Source organism: Chionomys nivalis, chromosome 13 (genome assembly GCF_950005125.1).
Source record: "Chionomys nivalis chromosome 13, mChiNiv1.1, whole genome shotgun sequence".
In the NCBI taxonomy this organism is placed as follows: Eukaryota; Metazoa; Chordata; class Mammalia; order Rodentia; family Cricetidae; genus Chionomys; species Chionomys nivalis.
In genome coordinates this window covers 22,853,259-22,881,238 of record NC_080098.1, presented here as the reverse complement: position 1 = coordinate 22,881,238, position 27,980 = coordinate 22,853,259, and the positions used below count along the sequence as shown (strand labels likewise).

Sequence of the window (27,980 nt, the reverse complement as noted above, 5' to 3'; positions counted from 1 at the left end):
GTTTTATTTTCTTCTTTTCAAAGGAAAAAAAGATACCACCATGGAATGGGCCAACTTTAAGAGTTTCACTGGAGATTACAGAAACAAGTCTCATATACAAAACCTTCACATAATTCATACTTCAATCTTAAAAGAAAACCAAAGCTATATAGATTTTGAAAATGCCCCCCAAAGAGGCATTAACTTTTAAAATTACTGCCAAGATGTCTCAGTAGGTAAAGACACTTGCTGCTTAACTTAATGACCTCAGTTCAAGCCCAGATTCACATGACGGAAGGAAAGAACTATTGTGGGAGGTATTGATTCCCTGATTTCTTTCTCAGTCCTTTTGTCATTTGTATCTAGGAGGGCTACTGATTTCTTTGAGTTCGTTTTATATCCTGCTGCTGGGCTGAAAGTGTTTATCAATTGGAGGCATCTCCTGGTGGAATTCTTAGGGCCACTTATGTATACTCTCAATTCATCTGCAAATAAAAATTCTTTGAATACTTTGACTTCTTCCTTTCATATTTGCATCTTCTTGATCTCCTTGAGTTGTCTTATTGCTCTAGTTGTCAAATTCTATATTGAGTAGGTATGAAGAGAGTGGGCAACCTTGTCTTATTACTGATTTTAGTGAAATTGCTTTGAATTTCTCTTCATTTAAGTTGATGTTGGCTATGGATTTGTTGTAAACCACATTTATTATGTTGAGCTATGGTCCCTGTATCCATAGTATCTCCAGGACTTTTATCATAAAACGTTTTTGGATTTTGTCAAATTCTAATTAAATGATCATGTGGTTTTAATTTGTTTGTATGGTGAATAACCTTTATCAATTTACTTATGTTGAACTTTCCCTCCATCCCTACTTGTTATAGAAGATGATCTTTTCAATGTGTTCTTGCATTTACTTGGCAAATACTTTACTGAAAATTATTGTATTTTTTTCATAAGGAAAATTGGTCTGTAATTCTCTTTCTTTGTTGTGTCTTTATGTTCTTTGGGCATCTGTGTAACTGCGGCCTCATAAAAAAATTGGACAATATTCCTTCTGTTTCTATTCTGAGGAATAATTTCAGGAGTATTGGCATTAATTCTTCTTTGGAAATCTATTAGAAAGAATTCTACACTAAAACCATCTGGCCCTGGGCTTTTTTTTTTTTGTAGACTTTTAATTAGTTCTTCTATTTCACTTGGATTTATAGGTCTGTTTAAATTGCTTCTCTGATCTTGATTTAACTTTGGTAAGTGGTATGTATTGAGAAAATTACCCCTTTATTTTAGATTTTCCATTTGACAAAATATTACAGCTTTTTAAAAGTATGTCTTTATGATTCTGTCTATTGTTATGCCTCTCTCCTTATCTTTAAATTTGTTGATTTGGATTCTCTCTCTCTCTCTCTCTCTCTCTCTCTCTCTCTCTCTCTCTCTGTGTGTGTGTGTGTGTGTGTGTGTGGCTTTTAACTATTTTGGATAAAGATTTGTCAATCTTGCTGATTTTCTTAAAGAACCCTTTGTTTTATTGATTCTTTATGTTTTTGTTTTTGTTGTTGTTGTCTGTTTCTATTTTATTGATTTCAGCCCTGAGTTTGATTACTTCTTGCAGTCTAATATTTGTGGGTATGATTTCTTCTTTTTATTCTAGAGCTGTCAAGTGTGCTGTAAAATTACTGACATGAAATTTCTTCATATATGTGTGTGTGTAAGTTCATACATGTATATGGACTTACAGCTCTAAACTTGCCACTTGCCTTTTAGACTCCTTCATTTATCCCATAAGTTGGAGTATGTTGTACACTCATTTTCATTCAAAACTTTTCTTCCTTAATTTCTGTCTTGACCCACTTTTCATTCAGCTGTCTAGTTTCCATGAGTTCATGAACTTTCTCGTTTCTATTGTTATGTTAATATGCAGTTTTAATCTCTAGTGATCAGATAGAATGCATAGTGTTATGTAAATTTTCTTGTATCTTTTTAGATTTGCTTTGTGTGTGAGTATGTTGGTAATTTTGGAGAAAAATTCCTGGACTACTGAAAAGAAGGTTTTTTCTTTTGTGTTGGGTAAGATACTCTATAACTATATATTAGATTATTTGGTGTAGAAGATCAGTTAACTCCAGCATTTCTCTGCCTAGTTTTTGTTTGGATGACCTGTCTATTGTAGAAAATAGAATATTCAAGTCTCCCACTGTCAGTACATGAGGGTCAATATGTGGTCTAACCTGTAGTAGTTTTTTCTTTAAGAACCTGGGTATCCTTGTGTTTGCTGCAAAGATATTAAGATCTGCAATGTATTCTTGTAGATTTTTCCTTTGATGAGCATGTAGTTCTTCCCTAACTCTTCTGATTACTTTCAGTTGGAGATAAATTTTATCAGACATTAAAAGGCTATACCAGTTGTTTCTTATGTCCATTTTCTTGGAATATATTTTTTCATCCTTTTATCCCAAGGTTGTTGAAATAGGAGCTGCAGGCTGCTTCCCACCACCCAGCTAGCTTTACCCGAAATAATTACATGGAAACTGTATTCTTTTAAACACTGCCTGGCCCATTAGTTTCAGTCTCTTATTGACTAATTCTCATATCTTGCTTAACCCATTTCTAATAATCTGTGTAGCACCACAAGGTGGTGGCTTACCAGGAAGGATTCAGCATGTCTGACCTGGCGGCTGGCCCCATGGCATCTGATCAACTATGTTTTCTTTCTCCCAGCATTCTGTTCTGTCTACTCCACCTATCTAAATCCTGCCCTATCAAAAAGCTAAGGCAGTTTCTTTATTAAGCAATGAAAGTAACAAATAGACAGATGACCCTCCTCCATCACCAAGGTAATTTTTATCTTTGACATAAGGCCTGTTTCTTGAATGAGCAGAAGGATGGAACCTGTTTTCACATTCTTTCTGTTAGTCCGTGTCTTTTTGTTCAGAAATTGAGAACACTGATGTTGAGAGATATTAAGTAGTAGAGTTTGTTGATTCTGTTATTTTACTGTTGGTGTGTGTGTGTCTGTGTGTGTTTTCTCCTCTTATGATTTTCTGGTCTGAGTTTACTTATTCCTTGTGTTGTCTTGGATGTGATTAATCTCTTTAGATTGAAGTTTTTTTTCTAGTGCCTTCTCTAGGGATGAATTTGTAGACAGACACTGCTTAAATTTACTTTTATCGTGTGATATCTTTCTCCAACTATTGTGATGAAATTTTTTTCTGGGTGTAGGAATCACGCCTGGCATCTATAGTCTCTTAGTCTATAGAACATCTGCCTAAGACCTCAGATTTTTAGAGTCTCCTTTGAGAAGTTAGACAGTATTCTAATAGGTCTGCCTTTATGTGTTACTTGGCCATCCTTCCTTGCAGTTTTTAATATTCTTTCTTTGTTCTATACATTTAGTGTTTTAATTATTATGCTCCAAGTGTCCTTTCTTTTTCTTGTCCATTTTATTAATGCTCTGTATTATTCTTGTAACTTGATAGGCATCTCCTTCTTTCAATTAGGGAAATTATCTTCTATAATTTTGTTGAAAATATTTTCTATGCCGTTTACCTTGGTTTCTTCTCCTTCCCCTATTCCTATTATGTTTAGATTTTCCCTCTTCTTAGTTTCCAAGATTTCCTTGATGTTTGTGTCAGGATTTTTTTATTTAATATTTTTTGACAGATGTATCTATTTTTTCTATTACTTCTTCAATGCCTGAGATTCTCTCTCCCATCTCTTACATTCTACTGATGAGACTTGCTTCTGAGGTCCATATTTTAGTTCCTAAATTTTTCCTTTCCAAATTTACCTCAGCTTAGGTTTTCTTTAGTGCTTCTATTTCCACTTTCAGGTTTTGAATTGATTTTTCAAAGATGGTTAGTCCTGCAATTTTGCAAGTTATTAATGAATAAGCAGGAGGATTTGGGATTGCTCTGGGAGGTAGCCTTTGATGTATCAAAATCCTATGAGTCTCTGTTAAATGCTAAGGTCTACAACAGACTCTGGATAGAAAAAAGGTATGTAATTCAGAGAAAAAAGAAATTTCTTTGCAAAAATTACTAAGTTTACCCCATACAACAATCACTCACAGGGTAAATGAGGTGGGAAGGAATCAGTGGATATGAATCACAAAAGGATTTTCCATACCCTTTCCTAGTCAAGTATAGTAATGCCTAGCTGTCTCTTCAGACTTCAACCTTCTCCCCCCTGAAAAGAAGAGAAGTCTATGTCTTTTGGTTGCAGCTTTGTATACTGTTGGATATCACAGCCTACCTTTTTGCTTGTAAGCCTGGACCAGATTGCCCTAGGGAACAAATTTCTGTCTTTATATCCAGTACACCCAACAACGCTAGCCTCTCCTTTCTCTTCAACAGTAATTGCCAAGTGTGCACATGCCAATTGTCAGGTTCCAGTAGTCAGACCAGTATCAGGCAGTAGGGCCTGTGCTGGCTCCCTCTCAGAGGAAATAAGACAAGGAGGCAGGTGATTGGTCAGTGCCTACAACAGCTCCACCTCCTGCCCATAATTACTTTACGCAATTCCTTTTCTGCTCATTACACGCAGTAAGCAACGATAATTCTTAAGTTGATAATGGGAGAATAAGATGATGAGAATAACCTGCTTCAAATAACCTGCTTCAAAAACATTCAAGATTTCTACCTGAGAGAAAGAAGAATAAGGAAATTAGTTAACCTTCTAGTGTTTGGTGTTTGGTTCAAAGAGGCTGTGTGCATAAGCAAGCCTTCATAGCCTCATCATCTACATATAAGCCAAAAGATGCTCCAAAACAGACCAGATAGGAAGATAACAGGGGTGAATGACAGAAAAGAAAGTGAAATGCATGATCCAAGAGGTCTCATTCCTTTGAAACTGTTTTAAAAAATCAGGCTGAAGAGCTCCATGTTCCTGAAAAAACAAAATTGACTGAACCCCTGGTATGGTGACTGTACCAGCTATAGTCGTTGGAACTCAAACACCTAACATGTCTTCTCTTTTAACATATGCAGTCAAATCATAATGTAATTCTGTGTACTAGAATTGACAGTATGTGGGGTCACCATTCTGAGTTAGTGACTACCTCTGTCAGTGAATTGTTGCAAAAAAAAATGTAGCCAAGCGTTTGTTTTGGAAAAAGAAAATAACGTATTGAAAGTTCATTTCTGCTTTCCAGCTCTTCTGAACAAATGACACATATGTATGACATACATGCAAGTGACTGTGGTGTCGGCAGCACAAAGGCCATAGGAAGAGTTGGCTGATCATAACTATAAATCCTATGAACTGATTCTGAAATATCTCCTATAACTTAACCAGTAAGCTGCAGTCATTGAATAACATTCAACATTTTAAGGAACCGTTTTATGTTGAGAAGCAATATTATTTTTACTGACTGGGTCTTTTAAACAGTCTTCAGTGTGTAGGCTATGCAAAGAAGATTTTTCAATGGTGTTCCAGCGAGTTCACATACATTAGCCCCCATCCCTTGGAACCACGGGTAGTAAAGGTACAACCTGGGATCAGAAGTTCAGATGAAAATAAAATTGAGCCTCTAGGCTCTTTTGATGTAGCCACATCATCCTCCAGCCAAGATTGTTCTACATACTCAGGACCAGCCATGCATTTTTACTTTTTAACTGCTGAAATGCCCACCTCACCAACAGCAGTCTTTAGACTAGATGCTCAAATTATATACCCCAACAAGACACAGATTCACAAAAGCAGCTCCACACTTCATCTTTTTCTTTTCTCCATTGTTTGGAAGGCAGAACCCAATCATTCAAGCCAAATGCTAACCTCAGAGGAGAGAGTGACGTAACCAGAAATTGAGAACGAGCATTTCTCGGCTTTCAGAAATTGTTGCGGTGAATAACATGCCAGGCACTTTCATAGCAATGTAGCCAACATACAACAACATGGATTAAATGTACAAGTCTGCAAGTTGATCTTGTGTGATCATCTATGAAATCACCAACACCATCATGATATCATCCAAATTCCCTTCAGATCGCCCTGTAATCTATCCCATCACTCCCTGTGCATTCTGTCCTCATCCTGCAATTTATAAATTGGAGCTTTAAGAAAGCAAGCGAGTGTATTGTGTTGCCAGGCTGCGCAGCTTTCTCGATGTTTTTGCTTGTTCCTGAAGTTAGTGGGCCCTCCTTCTCTCCTAACCCTTCCTTTTCCTTTTCACCTTCTTCCTTCCCCTCCTTCTGTCCCACAAGTGGAAAGCATGTGTGTTTGACAGTAATTCCTGAGGTGTTTACACCCAGCACCTTTGGTTCAGTACAGTATGTATGTTTCCTGTGGGGTCACGTCTAAACCACTCAATATCTTCTTGACCCAACTATTTCTGCCCTAGTGTCTCTAATAGTAGGTTTTAGTGGTTTTGTTATTCTGTTTGTGACTTTCCTAAAAGCTACATGCCATGTGAGGTGGGAGTGGGAAGGAACCCTTCTAACAACTTGAACATTAATCAAAGAGCAATCCCTGAAAGCAGAGAAATACTCATTCTCAATTTCTGATTACTTTAACCTCTCTTGGGTCATGAATATTTTTAATTATTTATTTTATTTATGCATGTAATTGTATGGCTATAGACATGCCTGTCAATATCTGGGGTAGCTAGAGACCTTTGTTCTCCTGAGCTGCAGGTAACTATAAACTCCCCAACACAGGAGCTAGGAAGTGAACTTGGGTATGCTGGGAGAGTATCAAAAATTCTTACCTGCTAAGCCATCTCTCTGACCCATTGTTTAGAAAATTTTAATTTTGTCTGCTTTGTAAAAATATTTTATGGACACCTCTATTTACTTCTCATGATGAAGAAAGGCCATGTATGAAGGAGAATGAATTTAGGTTCAGGCTCTTTGGGAGCAAGCAGAATGACCTTGGGTAACTAAATTCTCTTCTCTTAGCTTTGGTTTTCCCTTCCTTGAAAATTAGAGAAAATACCTGGAAAGTCCAGTGTTTGAGTTAGAGTAATATACGGGTTGGCGTTTTATGCAAAGAGTAAAGTCTTCGTCAAACACTCTTGTGGCTATTGTCTTACGCTGGCTTCATCTGAGTTGTGGAAGATTCTCCTCAGATCCCTTTTAGAAACAGGTGGCTGTGCTGTATAGAGGAAGCAGAGACTAACAGCAAGCCAGCCACCTTGCAAGGTGGGAAACAGAGTATCAATGGCTCAGTCCCACCAGATCACAGTATTAAAAAGCATTATTTTTGTAGTCTTATTCCTTCTCAAGATGATGAGCAAGTCTTGATCCTAATTTGCAATTAGCCACCTCTCCCAGGAGCCGAACACATAAGAGGATTAAGCATACCGGTCTGTCTTTGGCTATCACTCCCCAAAATAATCCAAATACCCGAGCTGGGTGACTTATTTCTGTCACCTCTCCCTAGGTATCTTCATTTATATTCACAAGATATTATTTCCTTTGCCTCTGAACCCTTGAGGAGTTCATCAGAGTTCCATTCTGACATATTTTTACATTGTAATATTGCTGTTTATGTAAAATAGCATGCCTTTTGCAGACAGGAACTGAGTTGGAGATATACTTTAAGCATACCATAAATATGATGTGTATTTATTGAATCATCTTTAACTTACTTTTAATTTCAGTCTGTGTTTCCGGTCACAGAAAGAACCCGTACTGATTTTACAATATAGGAGGTCTCTTGTTAATCAACAAATTCTGTTTTAAAATTGTTGAATAAAATAGGTTGTTGATAGATTAACAAATAGGTATTTTTTTCAGACCTCATTTTTCACCAGAACTCTTTACCTTGTGTATTACAAATGATAGAGTTAGCCTTGACAATTTATTATTATCCAAAGTACTCAGTGTTAGCCAGTGTCTGAATACACCACACTTACTTATCCATTCGCCTGCTGAACACACCTTGATTGCTTTCAAATTGAGCAATTGTCAACCTGATATAAGCACCTGTATACCTTAGGTTTATATTAGCTTGGTATATTCTGTAGGTTTGGACACATGTAAAATGGCATGCTGTTAGAAAAGTTTTGTCACTCTAACAGTTTTCTGTGGGACAAGGATGTGCCCAAGTGGATGTGTGCCTCACACGCAAGGCTCTGGATTAGATTCTCAGACTATAAAAAATAAAACGAAATGAAAATATTTAAGTCCTCTGTTGCCCTACCCGTTAGTCTCACCCAAACTATGACAATTCCTGATTTTTATTTTCGCTATCTTCATAGTTTTGACTCCATTACACTGTCATTTGAAGCTGTCTTAGTCACTATTGTATGGCTACAAAGAGACACCATGACCAAGGCAAAGGCAACTCTTACAAAATGAGCATTTAACTAGGGTCTTACTTACAGTTTCAGAGCATCAACCATGCTTTCTGCCTAATCCTTCCAGTTTGTCAACTGGATACTTAGCATGCAAATATGAGTCTTTGTGGGGCATTTTTACTCAAACCACCACAGAAACACATAATATATACCCATTTCCAGCGACATCTTTCACTTAATAACATTCATTTAAGTTTCCCTGTGTCTCTACTACAGAATATTCCATTATCTGGATATACCACAGTTTGTTAGTTCTTTCCCCTGAGGCATTTCCGTTGCTTTCTAGCTAAGGCTATTTAGATAAAGTTATTATAATCATCTATGTGGAAGATTTTGTAGACACATTAAACACCAACTCCTATAAATAACACTGGAGGAACAGGACAGCTAGTGTGCACAGTAAGAGTCTACTTAGTCCTGTAAGGAATTGCTAGTAGGTGTACCATTTTTACCTTCCCATCAGCACTGAGTAATAGCATCAGTACTTCTATGACTCAATAAGGCTTACATTAAGGGATCTGGATTTCAGCCATTCTAAATAGTGTGATTTTAGTTTTCATTGTCAACTTGATACAACCTAGAAACATCAGTATTATCTGTATTGGGTTTGCCTATGGGCATATCTATAGGGCAGGACTTGTCGTAATTAAGAAACTGTAAGATGAAATAAACTCCTGAATCTCGTTTTTCAGAGTATTTTATCACAGCAAAAGAACTGAAACTAGAACAAATAAGTACAGTGGTATTTTATTGGTGCTGCTTTAATTGGCATTTCCCTGATAGGTCATCCTCAGGGAGATCTCTTCAGGTTGCCATCTATAGTATTGGTTTTTGGGTTTTTGTTTTTGGGGGTCTTTTTACGAGGTCATTAGGATCTTTGGTTGATTTCTAATATACAAACACAATATATTGTTGACTGCATTTTCCTCATGATTTTGAAGAAGTTGTTATCTCTTTTTGGTATTTCCTTCACTTTTTTCTTTCTCTTTAAAAGGTTTCTTCTATTGTTTTAAATCCTGTGCATGTCTTTTGGTTGTGAGTAGGAATGACAGTGCCCTCAAAGCCCAGAGGGCCAAATCTTCACAGAGCTGAACAGTGGGACACCCCATGTGGGTGCTGAGTCTAGAACTCAGGCCCTCCTAAGAGCAGTGTGTACTCAAAACCACCGAGCCATCTCTCCAGCCCCTATCTTGTCTTATTCTTTCTTGATACCCTTTCCTTATTCATATAGCCTTGAGTTCTAACTTGTATTGTTTTGTTTCTTTCTAAAGTATTGCTTACTAATCCTTAAAAACAGATCTAAGGTCAATAGGGTCTCTTTTTCCTTGTTTTGGTTGTTTGGTTATTTTGGGATTTGGGGGATGGGGTGGGTTTGTTGTTGTTACTATTGTTCTGTCTGAGAAAGTCTTTATTCCTCTCTAATTTTTGAAAGATAAATCTATAGAACACAGAATTCTAAACTGGTAAAGTTTAGATTTTTTTTCCCTCAACGCTCAATATTTTAAGCCATTTTCTTATACATGGAATACCTGCACATCTTTGTGGAGAAGCTGTTTTCTAATTCTGGTTTATTTTTTTCAGAATTTTGTCTATGTCTCTGCTTCTCTACAGTTTGAAGATAATATGTTCAAGGTGTAGTTCTTTTGGCTTTTACACTGCTTGGTATTCTCTGAGTTTCTGGGATCTGTGGTTTAGTATCTGACATTTACTTGGGAATATTCCCAGTCGCTGTTATTTCGAATAATTCCCGTTCCTTCTCTTTTCTGTCTCCCTGTTATTGCTGCTACATGTGTTTTATAGGTGTTACAGGGCTTCCACAGTGCTGGAAATATTCTCTTCTTGGCTTTGTAATCACCCTTTATTTTCTTGGCTTCACAGATTTGGAAGGGTCTCTAACATGTTGTCTTCAAATTTAGAATTCCTTCCCCAGCCAGGTCTTATCTACCAACAAGCCCATGAAAAGCACCTTCAGTTCTGCCATGGTGGTATTTATCTCTCATGTCTTTTTGGTTCGTTTTAGACTTTACGTCTCTCTTCTTATATTGCCCATATGCTCCTAGACACTGTCTGATTTTTTGTCTTAACTTCTCTGTGTCGTCATGCATCCCGCATTATCTGGTTCTGATGTTTGCTCTGTCTCTTCACAGTGTCTTTTTAAATTTCAGTTTGCCTTTAGATTTGGTTGGTTTGATTTGGTTTGGTTTGGTTTTGTATTCACATAGTGTGTGCTGAGCAAGAAGAACTTCAGTCAATAGACCTCAGTAAAAGCAAATGCTAAGAGAGTGGGACAAGAAAGCATTCTACAGTCTAATAATTCCATTTAAGCTGTTTATTGGACCTAGATCACTGGATTCTGAACTTTACAGTTTTTGTGTATCTCTACCCTCACCCCTACCTACCATATGACACAAGATGGCTACCGAGGTTTGGAATTATGTCCCTCTCCCAAGGGGAAAGCCGAAGCTGGTTAGAGTTGGATATCTCCCAACTCCAGTGATCTGGGCTCTGATAAAATCCTCCAGGTCAGGCTCTGGTGAACTAGTTTCTCTTGAGGGTAGACTGTTAGCAGAGTTAACATGGTTCTTTATTTCTCCCTTACTCCTGAAAAAAACGTTGAAAGGTTTTTTTTCCTCCAGTATTTCCTGTGAGAACCTGGTTAAGTTCTAGAGTTAAGAATGTAAAAGATGTCCATACTGAGACTCCAGCAACGCATGAATGATAGTTCCTTCATCTATATTCCACCCTTGGCTCCCATGGAGGTTTCTACGCAGTGTGTTCTGATACTCTGTATCTGCCAATAATATGTGTCCAATGTAGGAGCACAGAAGATGACCCTGGCCCTACTTCTCCTAAAGATATATGAATCATCGTTGGTTTGTTAGTTAGCTCTGATAGAGCTGACATGTAGAACTGGAGATGAGAATTACTTGCAGATTTCCCAAATTTAAAAACATAAGCTTTAAATTTGAGCAATTAAATCGAGCATGTCTTCATAATCAGTCATTATGCTAAGGGCTGGATGAGTTAACCTTGAATTGCCTCCATTTATTAATAAGATAAACCTTTTAGTATGGTCCAAAAGAAGCAGATCTTATCAGCACAGCTGCTCGTGGTTTTGTTTGACAGATGTAAGGTAATGATGGCCAAAGCAATGTATGGGTTAGGAAAAGAAATCTGCCAGGATTATTCTCCTGAGACATTACAGTATACAATTACATGATGATCATAAAATACTTGGGGGAAATCACATCATTTTCATCCTCAAAATTAATAGAAATGTACTGAGTAGCATTTGTACACTGGCTGTACTGGCTGGGTTTGTGTGTCAACTAGACACAAGCTAGAGTCATCAGAGAGGAAAGGGCCTCAGTTGAGGAAGTGCCTCCATGAGATCAAGCTGTAAGGCATTTTCTCAATTAGAGATCAGTAGGGGAGGGCCCAAGCCATGGTGGGTGATGCTGTCCCTGGGTTGGTGGTCCTGGGTTCTATAAAAATGCAGGCTGAGCAAACCGGCGGAAGCAAGCCTGTAAGCAGCCCCCCCTCCCTGGCCTCTGCATCAGCTTTTGCTTCCAGGTTCTAGCCCTGCTTGAGTTCCTGTTCTGACTTCCTCTAATGACAGACTATGATCTGCAAGTATAACCCAAATAAACCCTTTCCTCCCCAACTTACTTTTTAGTCATGGTGTTTCATCACAGCAATAGAAACCCTAACTAAGACACTGGCCAAATATGTCTTAGGAATTGTAGACAAGACCATTGACAGCAACCTTTTCCACTAGGCCATAAAGCGTGTGGCTACAGAAAAGTCTGGTGTGTGCGTGTAAATCCTGTGGTAATGCTAAAAAGAAAAAGGATCTTTGGGAGGCCCAGAAGAGTTTCTGTTTAGATTCAGGAGAGAGAGAGGGTTGGGGGGGGGGGGGGAGAGAGACAGACAGACAGACAGAGACAGAGACAGAGACTTAGATTTCTTTAAGATTCATATCACTTGGGTATTCATTGAAATTGTATTCATCACTATTCTCATCATCATGGGTAGAGTACTTCACAGAAGCAGTTTAAGGTAGGAGAAAGTGACTTTGGCTCGTGGGTTGAGAGAAAGTAGTTGATCATGTCAGAGAGCATATGAGGTTACCTCATGGCAGTGGTCAAGGAGAAGATAGTTCAGAGAGGAACTAGGCCCAGATTATAACCTCATGGCCTACACAAATGGCCTCATATCCAAAAGATTCCACAACCTGCTCAAACAGTGACTCCAGCTGGTGACCCACTTTCAAATACATATGCCTCAGGGAAGTATTTCACACAAAAACTATAACAAAAAAAATGCATGTTCCTGGAACCCCACCATGAAACTCTGAATGAACACTTCTGAAATTGATCCTAGGATTCAGAGTTTCTTTCAGGTCCATTGAGTGACTCCTAAGCCAACTTAAGAGTTGTGAGCCTCCCTTGTGTGGCTAATGTGTCCCTGAAAGGATAGAGCGCTATAACTACTTCCGTCCTTCTAAGTACATTCTCAGTAAGGAAGACATGTCGTCCTTTAGAATGACTCCAGCATAACTGACTTGGCCTTTGGGATACTCCTTTCTGCTGTCTGTTAAACAATGAACCAAACTGTTTAGCATCAGTTGACTGAACCAGTCCATTGACCAGAAGAACCACTAACTGTTGAGATTGGTCCATAGAAGCAGGCAGACAATGAACTCACATGATACTGTGCAATACAGTGGCTGGGACTGACAGTCTCTCTAGGTCACTTTTCAAGACAGGCACTTGAAAATTTGACCTAGCAAGTTACTCTCTTCAATCTAAATGTGACCCTCTGCTTGAGCTGATCAGTCAGGCAGATTTGTTGTCAAACTACTTCTTTCATTTATTTTGACTATTCTATTCACTGCCAGACATCAAAATATATTCTATTACTCATATACATGAACCTGAGCACCCAACAAAAAAATTATTTCAAAACTGGTAGTCTTAAGGTTATATTTTGAAGTTATTATCATATCTAATATCTTATGGAGTACCATGGATACTTAAAATTGTTTTTACCTTACTAACAAAGTTGCAACATCTGTATTTTACAGCTCTCACCAAATAATTCAAACGCTTAGGATTGAAAACTTAAAGAAGGTCAATAAACTATATGAAAAGGGTCAAGGGTCATTACTACTTTTAAGTTGTTTTTCCCTGTGTGAGAGATGGCCACAGACATAAATTGTGTATGTAGCCTAAATGCACATTATTGCAGAACACTAGGAACTAGGACTGTATATATCTCTATGGGTGCAATAAACAGACGTAGAGACCTGTTGAAGTCAGGCTCTCACTGTTTTCAGAACTGGATTCCATAACTACTCATCTGTGCATTATTAATGAATGAGAGATGGATGGATGATAGGTCATAGATGCTTAACTGGATAGATGATAAATAAATGGATGATAGATGATTGATTATATAAAGAGACGATAGATTGATTAGATAGGAAAATAAATGATAGATGGATAGACCATAAACTGATAGGTGCTTGAGTAGATAAATAGATAGATAGATAGATAGATAATAGGTAGATTGGACAGATACATAGTAGATTGATAGATGATTGATTAGATATCCACTTATGTGTAACAGTTCTCTTGAAGAATATTTTTATTTACTCCATATTGAGTTAATATTCTAGCTATTCTTATTAAATACTAAGGATAATCTTGAATAATTGTCAAAATGAACTTGATAAACATCTAAATTTAGTAGGAAAGCCAGTCCACACTTTCTGTCACTAAAAGGCAAGAATTCAACTTGTACATAGGACACCTTTATGGCTAAGCATGAGGACTTACATGATTCCAGAAGAAAATACACTTTATTTTGGCAGTTTTTAAAGCTATTAGTAACCTATTTTATCAACTGGCCTTAATATTTAGCATCTATTCACATTATTTCCTGGCCTTCCAACAAAGCTGAAATCAATTACAGTCTTACCCAGGTGACAGTAGTTTCCTTTAAGATGCGCAAGCCATGCTCTCTCCTTCCCAGCAACTCATATCTGCCACTTTAGTGCAAAGCCAGTCACAGATTGTGGACAAAAGTGTGTGGCTGAATTTCAGTTCAACTTTAGAGATAATAACATTTGGATTTTACATTTAAAAAGTTCATATCAAGACATATTCTTCCTTTGATTTTTTTCCCCAGACATTTAGAAAATCAAAAATTATTCTTAGCTTATGAACAACATACAAACAACTTGAAGTTGGACCATCAGCTCTGGTTTGCCAACTCCTGGCTTAGGAACGTAGATGCCAGCGTCATAGAGCAACCCTGGCAGTAGAAAGTATAAATCAAGACAGCAACATTTGACTATGGGGGAAGTCTAAGGAAGTTTCTTCTACAGCTGCAATTTCACTCCTGCTGTCCACTGAATAGTGACTGTTCAATTAGAACAATGGCTGATTTGCATAAACAACTCTGAGTAAATCTCGCTTGTCAAACATAACTCTAGTCCAATGGTGAAGGCACTTGTTGCCAAGTCTGACAACTTGAGTTCAAGTCCCAAAAATAACATAATAGGAGGAAAGAACCAACTCCCCAAAACGATCCTCTGGCCTCCACTCACATACACAGAAACACAATCAATCAATCAATCAATCAACAAATAACTGTAGCTTGATTTTAAAACAGGGGGTTTTTAACAATTATAGTTTTGCATTGAAAAAGCTTTCTCAAATTGTAAGACTGTAATTCATTTCCTGTATGCATGTTTGTTTTTGTTTAGGTCTACGCTGCTGCAGAAGGGAGTGAGCCAGGCACTGAGGTAAGATTACCGTCTTCCTCAGACCAGAGGAGCGGCATGCATGCAGTGTCCTTCCAGAAGGTAGTGATGGTGCTATGCTCGCTTCTTGCTTCTCTCCTGCTCACACTTGGCTGGGATAGGAACATTCTGGTTCTTTCTCTTGAGAATGTTCTTCTCCGGATTCTGAGTATTGCTGAGTCTGACCCTTGTACTTTTGGGTCATGTTTGCAGGAGAGTTTTGTTGTTGGATGCTGGTTGGTGCGTCTATAATAGATCACTCTTTGATTTCGCATTTTCATATTGCTTTGCTTTTATTGCGGGTATTTTTATTGTCTCAAGACATGAACTTCTTTAAAAGCGAAAGGATTATAAAAGGGTTATTCAGAGTCTATTCATAAAAGTACTTTTATGGATCTACTTTTGAGAATGGAAACTTTCAAGTATGGTTATATATTGATTCCACTCTTGAATGCACACAATGTCACACAGGCCACAATGTTAAATTTCTTCTGTCCCCCAGTGTCAGCAAAATCAGGAAAAGGGACATCAGAAAAGACAGACTTATATTCTAGAGCTGTTAAAATGGTGTCTACATTCAAAATAATAATTTTCTCTCTTAAATAAGTTACCTTGGGGTTTTCCCTACTAGTGTATTTTAGTATCTAGATATCGGAGTGGCTTAGACACAGTCCAGTTTCAAGGAAGAAGAAACCTAGAAATTAATCAATTGTTTTCAAGTCATCTTCACAGAACATCTCTTTCCAAGTCCCTTTCCTCCCATCCTTAGCCTATTAAGTATTATTGCTTTGGATACTGGGGACCCCACACTCTGGAGTATTGGTACTGATAAGTGGTTCCCGTTAATAGCAGTTTCATTCATTAGAGCTGTTTAATTTGTTTTGGTTTTGTTGATTTTCATGGTTGTATTTCTCATATTTTTTCCCAACCCATTCCCTGTTTCTGTTTCTTTTCACTGTTTTAATCCAATTACCAGTTCTGTAAACAAGCATTTGTCACATCTACAGTAAGTGCACTCAACTGTAGTGGAAGTGATTTCTGATTACCGACAAGCTCATTTCTAAGGGACACAAGGAACAGCATGCACTGAACGGAAGAAAAGAATAATGGAAAATGCCTTGTTAGGTGACTATGGTGCAGATTCAGAACACAGATGCTAAACAAAAAAAAAAAGTCACAGACTTCTAAAACACAGGTATTTTTCTGGACAGTGGTTCTGATCTGAGTCATATTGTTCAGTTTGATTATAAGAGGAAATAAGTTGCATATTTTGTAAATCCAGACTTTCATTGATATTGCTGTTAGACTTTCTGAGGGTACCAAAAAAAATTTATACCCTTGAAATCCCTACAGTTTTGCTAATAAAGCCAAAGGCAAAAATCATTAGCAAAAATAGCGTTAGGGCTTGGACTACTGGTCCTTTCATCTCATTGGTGGTCTTTTTATTGCTTTGTTTTGTCTTTTACTCTACTATTTCTAGAATGTCTACTTCCAGAGTAGACATACTCCCACAAAAGAAGCAAACCTGTCGCATCTTGGACCTTGACACAGGATTAGAAATACCTTGAGAAAGTGCTCTGTTAAGACTTCCACAGGCTGCCTTAAGGGAGGCAGGCCTTAAGAAGGGGTACAGGAGGTAGGGGTTGAGATTGATGCAGTAGGAACCCACAGATGAGCAACTGCTGCAGAAAGTCAGAGCCCTTTCCCAGAATCCCTACAGTCCTGGGACTACACAGCACAGACTAAATTGGCCTTCCATGAATGTGATGGCTGTTTAAGGTCGTGTACTCAGACCTAGAGTCAGAACCAAGCGAGTTTGAGTCTCAGTGACTGCTGGTAGATGAGTGATTAATTGGAAGATGTGGAAAGCCTATCCCATTGGCAAAGGCAGCAGTAAAACATGTTTTAAAAACCAAAAAACAACAAAATGTTTGAAGGACAGCTTCCATCTCAAAAATAGAACATTTGAAAGAGGGTAAATCTGAGAATCAAGATTCACAACTCAGGGTCTGGCCAAGCCGTCAGGAATGCTACTACAGTGAGTTTTGAACCATGCCAAGTGAGGTTTCTACATCATAGTGCTCTATATTTTTGTGCTTAGAAACCAGGCACAGATGACTTTAGGATGTACACTATCTGTTATGGCACAAATAATAAAAACCCAGAAACAGATATTGGAGTTCAAGATGAAGATCAGAAAAGCAAAGCAGCTCTTGTTGTTTGCTTGTTGGTTTTGGTTTGTTTGTTTTTTGAGACTGGGTTTCTCTGCAGTTTTGGAGCCTGAAATGGTGGGAAATAAAAATGAGGCAAGTCTCAGACAGGTCCATGCCCATTAGGGTTTGATGAACACACAGAAATGGCATCTAAGGGTACAAGGGTCAGCTCTGACTTTGGTACTGCCTTCCTTTCTCAGAAACAGAAGAAAATCAGCTCTTATTCTGCCTTGAGGTGGCTTTGTATGGCATAGTTTTACTATGCTTAGTAATTCAGCCTTACATGTGTCAAATCATCAAATTTCCATAGTATTTAAGAAGCATTTAACTGCCAAATGGTGAATAAAATGTGTGATTTAAACAGTGAAATCTAAAGTTTAATGTCACTTTTATGGTTTCATGATGTACTATAAAGTACAGAGCATAACTTACAATGACAATGGCAGTCACCCAATACATTCTGCAAATTTGCCTCTCATGATATCAGAACATACCTGACTGTAATGTCCATTTCCAGCTATGACCCAGGGGTTGTAACTTTGGTTTCAAAGCTTTTAGATTATATATCAGAGGCCAAGTTCTAAGTGCTGAGAAGGTGGTCATTTGAATCCCGTTGTTTGAAGATGGCTCAATAGCCCAGGACTTTTGTTGAGAGATGAGGCAGCTCTTTCTGTGATGTGGGATGACGTGGGTGCAAAAGAATCTGTCTCTTAAATAAACCACGGGGCTGCACAAGTTAAATATAGAGAATAACACAAGTAAGACTCTTAGCAAATGCAAAGTGGCATTCAGAAGGTAAATAATCTATGTTGTTTTCCTCTATATTGATAATGATTTCAGAATTACTTCCTCTGCGTAAGAGGTAACTTCAAAATTTAATATTGGCCAAAGGTATGAACTGTTCTCTTTGGGTTTGATCTTTACTATCTAGGTAAATAAGCGCCGAGTGTTCAGGATGCTTCAGTGTGGTATGATGGGGAATTTTTTTGGTATTTCCACATTGCCCACATGGTAGCCACTTTATATGTTAATACTACCCAGCGGGCACTATTTTACAGATGGCATACAAACGTGTATGAAGCTATCACCATGAGCATTAAGATCAGGGAGCTTTCACAAAATTCTTAGTTTCTGTAAACTTTTTTGGTGGGTCTGTTTCCATTTCTTGTTAGCTCACCTTTTCAGACTAAACAGAGAAAAATTCCTCCTTCCCCTGGATGGTTGAGTCCATGTGCCTGAGGATCTGTTTCATCCTGGGACAGAAAGTCAGGATTTCTGCCTAAGGGAGGCTCTTACGGTTATACTAAACAGTATATTGAGATTCAGACCTCCAACCCCAATTTCACATTCTTGGATCAGTCTTACACAGTGGCTTTTCTACCTCAATTCCTGAGGACTGGTTTTTTTTATGCACCCTGGTTCTTACTTCAGGAAACCACAGCAGTAACTTATGCCTGTTGTGTTTCTACATCCACAATGGTTCTACGCTTAAACTCTGGGATTTTTATCCTCCCTTTCTAGTATCTCACAGAAGACTTTGTTGTAGAATAACTGCACAGATCAGCATATGCAAAACACAGCTTCTCTGGATCTGCGTAGGTTTTCATGGCTGCCTAGAATCTACACCGAAAAGGACTGCCATAGAAATAGAAAAGGCTAATTTTCTTCCACTGGATACTTGCTATGCAGACCTTACTGGAGAGATGAATGTGCTCTTTAAAAATTTATTTCCTCAGCAGTTTCTCTTCCTATAAATGGGAACCTGGGATCTCATAAAACCGAATTAAAATTATCAAATGCTATTGAACCAACCTAATGAAAATTTTAACCAAAAGTCGTTGTAAATTAGGTGTGTGATATACTGAGGATGCAAGCTTTGCAAAGCAGGTATTGTTCTTATGTAAACTCATGAATGGAGACTTTCTTGAATAAATCACTTCTTAATAACATCAGAGAGTCATTGGCTGGGTAAATATCTCCCCGGGCACTCACTGAGGTTCCTGAATTCAAATGTTCAATCGAACTTCTTATTTGTCACGATTCCTAACGAGTTTTTCTTTATGAAATCATTATTAGTATGAAAAAGTAAAAATTTGTACCTAATTTCTAGATTAATGTTCTTTGAAAGACCTCAAGGGGTTGAATTTTTCTTGCTGAAACACAACATTTACATAATTTCTATTGCCCCAACATTTAAACTTCTCAACCCACTGTCAGTTTGCTACCTGAAGCAGGAGAAAGAAAAATGATCTGAACAGACAGAATGGCTGGGATTTCTCCTAAGAGCAACAATGAGCCTGCTTAAAGGGCCCGACGGCAACATCACTCTTTGCTCCCTGGCCTGTGAAAGATGTGAAGGCTTCGCAGATCTTCTTTCCTTACTCCCAACAATTCCTGACTCTGCCCCATGTCTCTGAACATTGAGAGCCATGTTCAGAGGATGCTAAGTCGTTTCTTGAGTTGCGGTGGTTTGAATAAGATTGGTCCACATAAGGTCATCTGTCTGAACGCTTAGTCTCCAGGGAGTGGCGCTACTTGAGAAGGAATAGGAGGTGTGACCTTGCTGGAGTAGGTATGGCCTCATTGGAAAAAGTGTGTCACTAAGGGTGGACTTGAGGTTCCAACAGCCCAAACCAGCTTTTCTGCTGCATGCCTGTTGGCTATGCTCCCCACCATGATAATGGATTAACCCTCTGAAACTGTAAGCAAGCCCCGATTAAATGCTGTGGTTATAGTGTCTCTCCACAGCAATAGAACAGCGATGGGGACAGCTGTTATAGCTACAATATGGAGTTTTTATATTTTTCGACTTAGTATGATACCTGCATTCTTTACATTTCAGCATTGCAACAGATGGTCTGAATTCACTCTTACAGAGGTCAGAACTGTAGGTCCTACTGGTTCAGCTTAGAACTATCAATATACTCTAAACTGCACACCCTTTAGCAGAGGAGGGGAAAAAGCTTGCTCATAAACAGACCCAGAATGCCTTGCACATATGGGACAGAGAAGCAACACCATGACATGTCAAGGATGGTGTTCCCATTGCCGTTCCCTGAAACAGAAATGCAAACAAATTATCATTGTTGTCCTCTAGTTCTGCCCACATCCTGCCCAGACTCCTGCCGTTTGTTGTTAAGGAGACTGATCTGGATAGCAGCTTCATTTTATCATGGATTGAAACAACAGGTTATTTGATGCCCTGCTATTAGGGAAATGTAACATGGGAACCTCAGTGCAGGTGTAGGTGTATGTGTACGTGTGTGTATGTGTGTACACATATTTGTACATGTGAGTGTGCAGTGCACATGGAGGTCAGCAGAATCCTTGGGCTTCTTTTTCTCACGAGTTATCCTGTTGTTTAAGATAGAATATATCACTAGGCCAGAACTTCCCCAAAAGGTTAGACTGACTGACTGGCCATAAAATCCCAGCAATCTACCTTGCTCTACATCTCCAGTGGCAGGACTACAAATACACAGCACCATGGTTGGCTTTTTCATCCAGACTCTGTGTATCAAACTCGGATTCTGAGACTACCTTACTGAGTCGAATCCTCAGCCCAGTGCATGGCTTCTTGATCACTGTGTGTTTGTGGCACATTGGCTTCTAGACTTATTTCCCTGAACCTAAATTGAATCTGTTAGTATAGTGGGGTCCATGTATAATCCTAACACTTGGGAGGCAAAGGCAGGGGCATCCGAAATTCAAGGCTAGCCTGGGCTACAAAGGGGAAGCATAAGATCCTGTCTCAATAAAACAGACAAAAAAAACCAATTGAAAAACAGTGCATTGTTAAATACTTAGTTGTATGAAAATGAATGCTTTGCTTTTTAATTGCCATAATATTTAATAACCTTTCAATATAGAAGCTTATAAAAGTGTATTTTATATAACCTCATGAAAAATTAAAACTTTAATATATTTCATAATACTGTGTTTTTAAAACACATATGCTTATTATAATTATTTAAAGATATTCTCGGGTTTAGGCAATGATATTATTCCTAAGTAAACCCCAGAGATAGTATTCAAATCACCACAGCAGAAAACAAATTTTCCCCAAGAACCTAAGTTGACAAACAGCTGAGTGTACACAGTTACTACCACGTGGACAGCCTGTGTTAATGAAAGACTCTAAGCAGAAGGAGTTTCGTCCCACGTTATGCTATTGGTTGATTGAAAGACATATATGCTAACAAAATCCTGTATCAATACATAACATTTCCCTACTGAATTTATTTTAACAGGAACTCAAATATGAAACCCCACAGAGAATATTCTCCAGGCTACTTCATTTGAGAAATATAGGTGAAGAGAACATGAAGCTTCATAGACGGTCTCCACCCAGGAAATGTGACAGGGTCACACAGACAAGACTGCAGCTTGAGCTGTGATTATATCTACAGCCCTGTAGTGTGCAAGTACAGAGAGCAGGAGCTACAGGCATCAATGACAATGGTCTTAGTCTTCTTAGGTTGTTATTATAACCAACAACAGCCATAAGAGTCCAGTGCAAGCTCACGGTAGCAGTAGGATTGAAGTTTGGCAAGAGTTCTTTTCCAGTTTGTAGACTGACCGCTTCTAGCTGAGTCCTCACACAGTGGAGTGGGCTGGTTATGTTTCTGGGAATCCTTTTTTATTTATTGCCATGCCACCCTAAATATGTCTGATCAAGTTTGGGGAGCCTTTTATTGAAGCATTGGTTTTAACATGAGAATTGGAACCCTGATGACTTTATGCCTTCTAAATGTCCCACCTCTAGTACCATCTCCATGGAGACAACATGTGAATTTGAGAGGAGAGAAATAAAATAATAACCATTGGAGTTAAGCGTGAGTTTGATGGAGCCGTTTCCTTACATATCCACTAGCCTTGAAGAATATGATGAGACAACCAATCAGTGGTAGGCCAACTAAGGGAGCCTATAAGATTGCACGAAAGAACTTAACCCAATGCAATTGATTAATGAGTTTGGAGTGGTAGGTGCTTCCACAGGTTAGGCTATTCCTCTCTCTTTATGTATGATAACTGGCTTCTGTGCTCTTTGAGTTAATATCTAGAAAATGCAAAAAGGCAGTATTTTCATATCTCACCATGGGGAGGAATTAAATGAGGAAAAAAATAAACCAATAAAAGTGCACAACAAAGCATAGAATGCATAGCAAATGATGACCATACACGGCTTGCCTCTTTTGTTTCTTCCTGAATGTTCTTCCTATATTAAAAAGGAGAAATTCAGGGTAGGTGTGAAAGGGCACCCACCACTTGAGGTTGAGGCAGGAAGCCCCCAAGTTAGAGGACAGCCTCAGCACAGTGAGATCTTGTCTCTAAACAGAAAGGAGGAATAGAGGTGACTCCATTTCCTCAAAATGATATGTCCATTTACTGTTACAGCAGCCACACAAACTACAGAGCCGTCTTCTCAACAAAACCACAGATCAGAGTTAGTTCTTCTCTAAAAATGAGCTCCTGGGACAACACACGTAGGCTCAGCTGTTTCGCAGCTGACTGTTGCTTTAGTCTCCCTTGTTCTACAGCAAAGTTGGTAAAAAAGAATTCTCAAGACACTTAACTATTTTTATCATAAGCAAATAACAAGGGTAGAACACTTGCCAAGTATATTCAATACACCAGGTTTTATCCCTAGATGTACCAAAACATGATGATGCAAAAATCAAAGAAGGATTTCTACAAGGCAGTGGGACAGTTAAGTTGAGTCTGTCTGTTAAGCAGCTCTCATGTAAAGCTATGGCCATCTTAGTCATCACTCTCAATTATGAAGCCCAGTAATGATTTCTGTCTTTTCAATAATCTTGCAAGTGAATGCATATATTATATTTGGATATAGTATCACACATAGACAGCATGGTGTATTATTATAGTATATCATACAGACTAGTAAATTATATGTATATAATGTAATTTACATGATAGTCTCATATAATATCCATAACCGTGTAATGTACATATAACTGAACATAAATATATATATTTTTTAATTTCCTCATGATAAAACACCTTGTTTTTATTTCTTGAATGTGTGCATGCATGTGTGTAAGTACAAGTGTGCATGACAGTGCTCATCACATGTGTGTGCATGTGAAAACCATAGGACAGTCTTGGGTGTTGTCCTTGAGAATTTGTGCACCTCACCTGAGGGAGGACCTCGAATTGGCCTGGAGTTCATCAACTAGGCGAGCCTAGTTGGAGAGCTAGCCCTTGGGATCCTCTTATTGCCACCCCTGAGCACTAGAATTAACAAATGCATGCCACCACACCTGGCCATTTTGCATGGATTCTGGGGATCAAATTCATGCCTCTTCTGACTGATTGAGCATCCGACAACCCCCCCCCCCACAGACTTTTTTCATGAGCAAATATAATAGTAGATACAAAAGATCTTTTTGTATTATATTATATTATATTATATTATAAATTTTGTATATTCATACATACTTACCAAACTTACCAAAGAAAATTATACATGGTTTTGCCACTTGAAGTTCTGAACAGGTAGAGTCTATTCATATTGGTATTTGTTGTTGTTGTTTATAGACAGAGAGGCTCACTCAATCACCCAGACTGGTCTCGAATTTGCAGTATCCCTCCTCTCATCCTTCTTAGTACTGAGATTACAGACATGAACCACAATGTCTAAGTGATAAGGTGTTTTTGAAGATCACTTCACTCGTGTCATTTCCCATATGATCATAGAGTAAGTACCCTGGTAACAGTCAGCCCAGAGTTAGACTCACCCTGTGACAGTGACTTCTTTCTGCCCCTGTGTCAGGAAATATGGAAAAGCTGGGGATGTCATTCCCACACAGTCTTTGACAGAGTAAAGAGGAGTGTTCTAGGAATTAGAGAACAGAGGCACAAACTGAAGTATAGTTACGAACAGTCTCAGGGCTATAAGTGGTAAAAATAAAGAAGGTTCTCAATTGTCAGAGAATCATCTGAAAGTGGAAATGACATTTGATCTGACATGTGCAGGGTGGTTGGTGTTAGCTAGGCAGAAGGAACAGAGTGGAAATAAAGGACTGAGCTATGAGAAGCACCCTCCAGCAGAGGGGTCCATGACAACGCATCCTAACTCAGAGGAGATGACAACCTAACCACAAATGTCTTTGGTGTTTGAACACCTAAGAAGCGGCCAGACAAAATGGGTGCTGTAGGGCAGGAAAGACTCTCAGAAATAGACTGAAATCTGATGTCTTGCTGGCCAGTATGGGATTCTGTGCTTTCAAAGCCCTGTAAAGCCGGGCGGTGGTGGCACACACCTTTAATCCCAGCACTTGGGAGGCAGAGGCAGGCGGATCTCTGTGAGTTCGAGACCAGCCTGGTCTACAAGAGCTAGTTCCAGGACAGGCTTCAAAACCACAGAGAAACATTGTCTCAAAAAAGAAAAAAAAAAAAAAAGAGCCCCTAAAATACTCTGATTTTATTCTCTCTCTCTCTCTCTCTCTCTCTCTCTCTCTCTCTCTCTCTCTCTCTCTCTCTCCTCTCAGAGGTCAATGTTGGATGACCTTGTGTATTACCATCCACCATAGTTTTTGAAATGGGATCTCTTCCTGATCCTGATGCTAGCCCATTGGTTGCCTAGACCGAGTGGTCAGTGAGGTCAGAGGCATCCCCTGCCTCTGAGCCCACAGCACTTGGATTACAGATGTGTACCACCACATCCAGCTTCTTTATATGAGTGATGGAGATCTGAAGTTGGGTCTTCAAGCTTCAGCAGGCACCTTAGTCATTAAGCCATCTCCCCAGGAGATGGTTTTACACTGCTCTAGCTTTTACACTGGAATGGAGAGGTGTAATTCCGGGACAATCATAGTGACATATATTGAGAACTAGAATGACATCTTGAACATCTCAGGTTTTACAAATCTCTGCTTCCCGTTTAGGGGAGTCTCGTCTTACTGCTATATAAACAGCAGAACCCTGAATATTTAAATGCTGACATTTCAGGAAAATCTTCACCTCCAACTTTAGCTGAGAATATCAACCCCACTGGACATGTGGCATCCCCAGATAAAGGACTGACTTCCTCTAGCTTCAGGCTTTGTTCCTATTAATATGCTAAGAGGACTCCGAGCAGTCACATACAGGTCTGTAGATTATACCTCACTGTGGATTAATCATTGAATCCTCTCGTGGGAAGAGGCTTAATTCTGGAAGAGACAGAATAAGAGACCAGTTACAGGGAAGCTGATCTTGTGGGATGAGTGGCACTGTGGAGACGGGGAGAACAACTCACCCTTTGTAGCGCCATTTGTTCATTCTCATCTCCTGCCGGTATGGGAGATGTGATGTGCAGCTCCCAAACACCAAGTGCTGGCCTCGTTATTCCTTCTGCCAGGCCTCAACTCAGTGACTAAACCACAGTGTCTCACTTTGTCTTATCAATTCCATAAAATCTAAACATGGGACTGTATAATTGAGTACAGTAGAAGAATACTTACCCAGTGTGTGCAAAGTCCTAGGCTCTGTCCCCAGCACGCGCGCGCGCACACACACACACACATAATCAATCAATCAGTTCACTCCTCCATCCATTTATTCACACAGCAGCCCTCAACTGTATGTACTAATAGAAACGCAAAGTAGGAATTCATTCCCACTGGAATAAAAAGGCCAGGCTCCAGGTTTAAAGGCTCAGCCACTGGCAATATAGGCAGGCTGCAGGGAGTGCCCGAGTGTGAGAGAAGAGCTGCCTTCTGTGAGCCAGCAGCCCAAGCCAGCACCAAATGCTTTCCCAAGCTGCTAGGAAGGATTAGATCTAGGGAACTCCAGCAGAGAAAGATGCAAATATCCCCCGGAACAGGGACAAATATGAGCCTCAGTTCCAAATGTCAATTACTAGAAGTCTCTAAAGCCTGGTTAAAAATAGATATGCAGGTTTCTTTGTTCACGTGTCAGGAAGGGTCATCCTATCAAATCAGATTCCCATCAACCTCACATCAGCCAAGAGCTGAGTTGTGAACCATCTGCAACTGTTAAGTTTCAGTTCTGCTCTTGTCACTGTGCCCAAATTAGGACGGTGCCTTTCGACGATATCCAAACGCTATACTTTGCAAGTTTCCTTGGAACACGCACAGGATACAGGTACAATAAACAAAAGATGCGCGAGCGTTGCTGTGGTCTGGCTTTGTTTTCCCATGAAGCCTACCCCCAGTGTGTTTGTGCCAAAGCAAGGAGGAGAAGGAAGGGACTGGGAATAGTCCCAGCTGCCAGCAGGCAAGTTTTGCCAGCCAAGATGCCGCATGGGCTGAGGACAAAGAGAAGTTGCATCCTTTTCCGTTTGTGCTGGCACCCCAATTAGAGGCCTTGGAAAAACACTGAGCCAGGCCACAGCGACTCACTTGGTTGGCTTTGTGTATCTCTCCGTCTACGCGTGTTTGTGGTTTAATGTTGCTGTCCTGTGTTTCCTCCTTTTCCCAATACAAACCAATCACTTCAGCCATGTTGATATTGGGGCATCTTAACCAACCCTTTTACATCTCTAGAGTTTTTGCATCCACAAATAGGCAAGTGTTTTAAGAATTAGCCTTAAAAGAAATCAAATCTATCTTTGTTGGCAGAATTTCATGAGAATGCGGGTATTCTAGGGACTGGGGTGCTGTTCAGTTAGTTGAGTATGTGTCTAGCACAAGAACCCCACGTTTGTTCCCCAGCGCTGCATAATGCAAGTGTGGTCGTGTGTTGCAGTTTATAATAAAGTAGTCCCACTAGCCCAGAATAGAGTATAATAACGGTTTCTTTATTTAGGGGTAGACTCACAGATCAGCAGTGCTCTGGAGCTGAATCCAGCAGCCAAGGGGCCCACACACGCTTTGACATCTGCATGTGACCACGCCCAAATTGGACCAGTGGTGCCTGTCTGTATTATCAGCACTGGGGTAGTGGACACAGGAAGATCAGAAGTTCAAGGTCATCCACTGCTATGCAGACAGTCTGAAGCCAGCCAGGAGTAAATGAAACTCTATGGGAGAAAGGCTGGGAGATGACTTGTTGGGTGACAGCTGAGTTCAATCTTTGTGACCACATAATGGAAGGAATTGGCCTCTGACTCCCACGTGCATGCTGTGCCAAGTGTGCACACAGATACACTCAAACACCAAGTACAGGAAGCACACTTTTTAAAACTTAAAAAAACTCAAACATTATATTTAGAATTTAGAGTTTCTTTTTATTTTTTCATGGGAGGAATAGAACCCACAGCCTCATAGTTCTAAGTCAGGCTTCAATGACTGAGCAAAGGTCCCAACTCATACTTCTCTCTAAATGCAAGCATTATTTCTCTGACCTTTCCCCCCATGCAAGCAGACTTCCTCCAAATAGGTAAAAAGTCAAAGGTCCTATAAAGCCAACTCTATTAAGAGCCGCTTACAGGGTTTATGTCAAGGGGCCAAGCTGTTTCAGCAATGTTGTCATCTTCCGAGGGTTCCAGCCTGATCGCTCTTAGACTCTGGAGGAACAGGGAGACAGCGCCCTCTGCTCCCTCTGTATAGAACCTATATATCCCAAAGAATAGCAACTGACCGCCTCATGGTTCATACTGTTGCCCAGAATAGGTCTTAATTGGTCATAGCCCATTCAGTTACAGCAACCATCACCAATACTTTTTTTTTTCTGATAGCAATAGATGAGGAGTCCTGCCTAGGGGGACCTTAAATAAATGTCA

The 27,980-nt window shown here is 39.4% G+C and overlaps 1 protein-coding gene across 2 annotated transcripts in view; it reads left to right on the top strand.

Moving 5' to 3' along the window:
* The window catches only part of Celf2 (CUGBP Elav-like family member 2), an 826,738-nt gene that overhangs the window by 182,968 nt on the left and 615,790 nt on the right, over positions 1-27,980 (top strand). For both annotated transcript variants that reach the window (XM_057788195.1, XM_057788197.1), the window contains exon 2: positions 15,045-15,083. The gene's annotated coding sequence lies outside the window, so the exon portion shown is untranslated. The remainder of the gene's footprint in view (positions 1-15,044; positions 15,084-27,980) is intronic.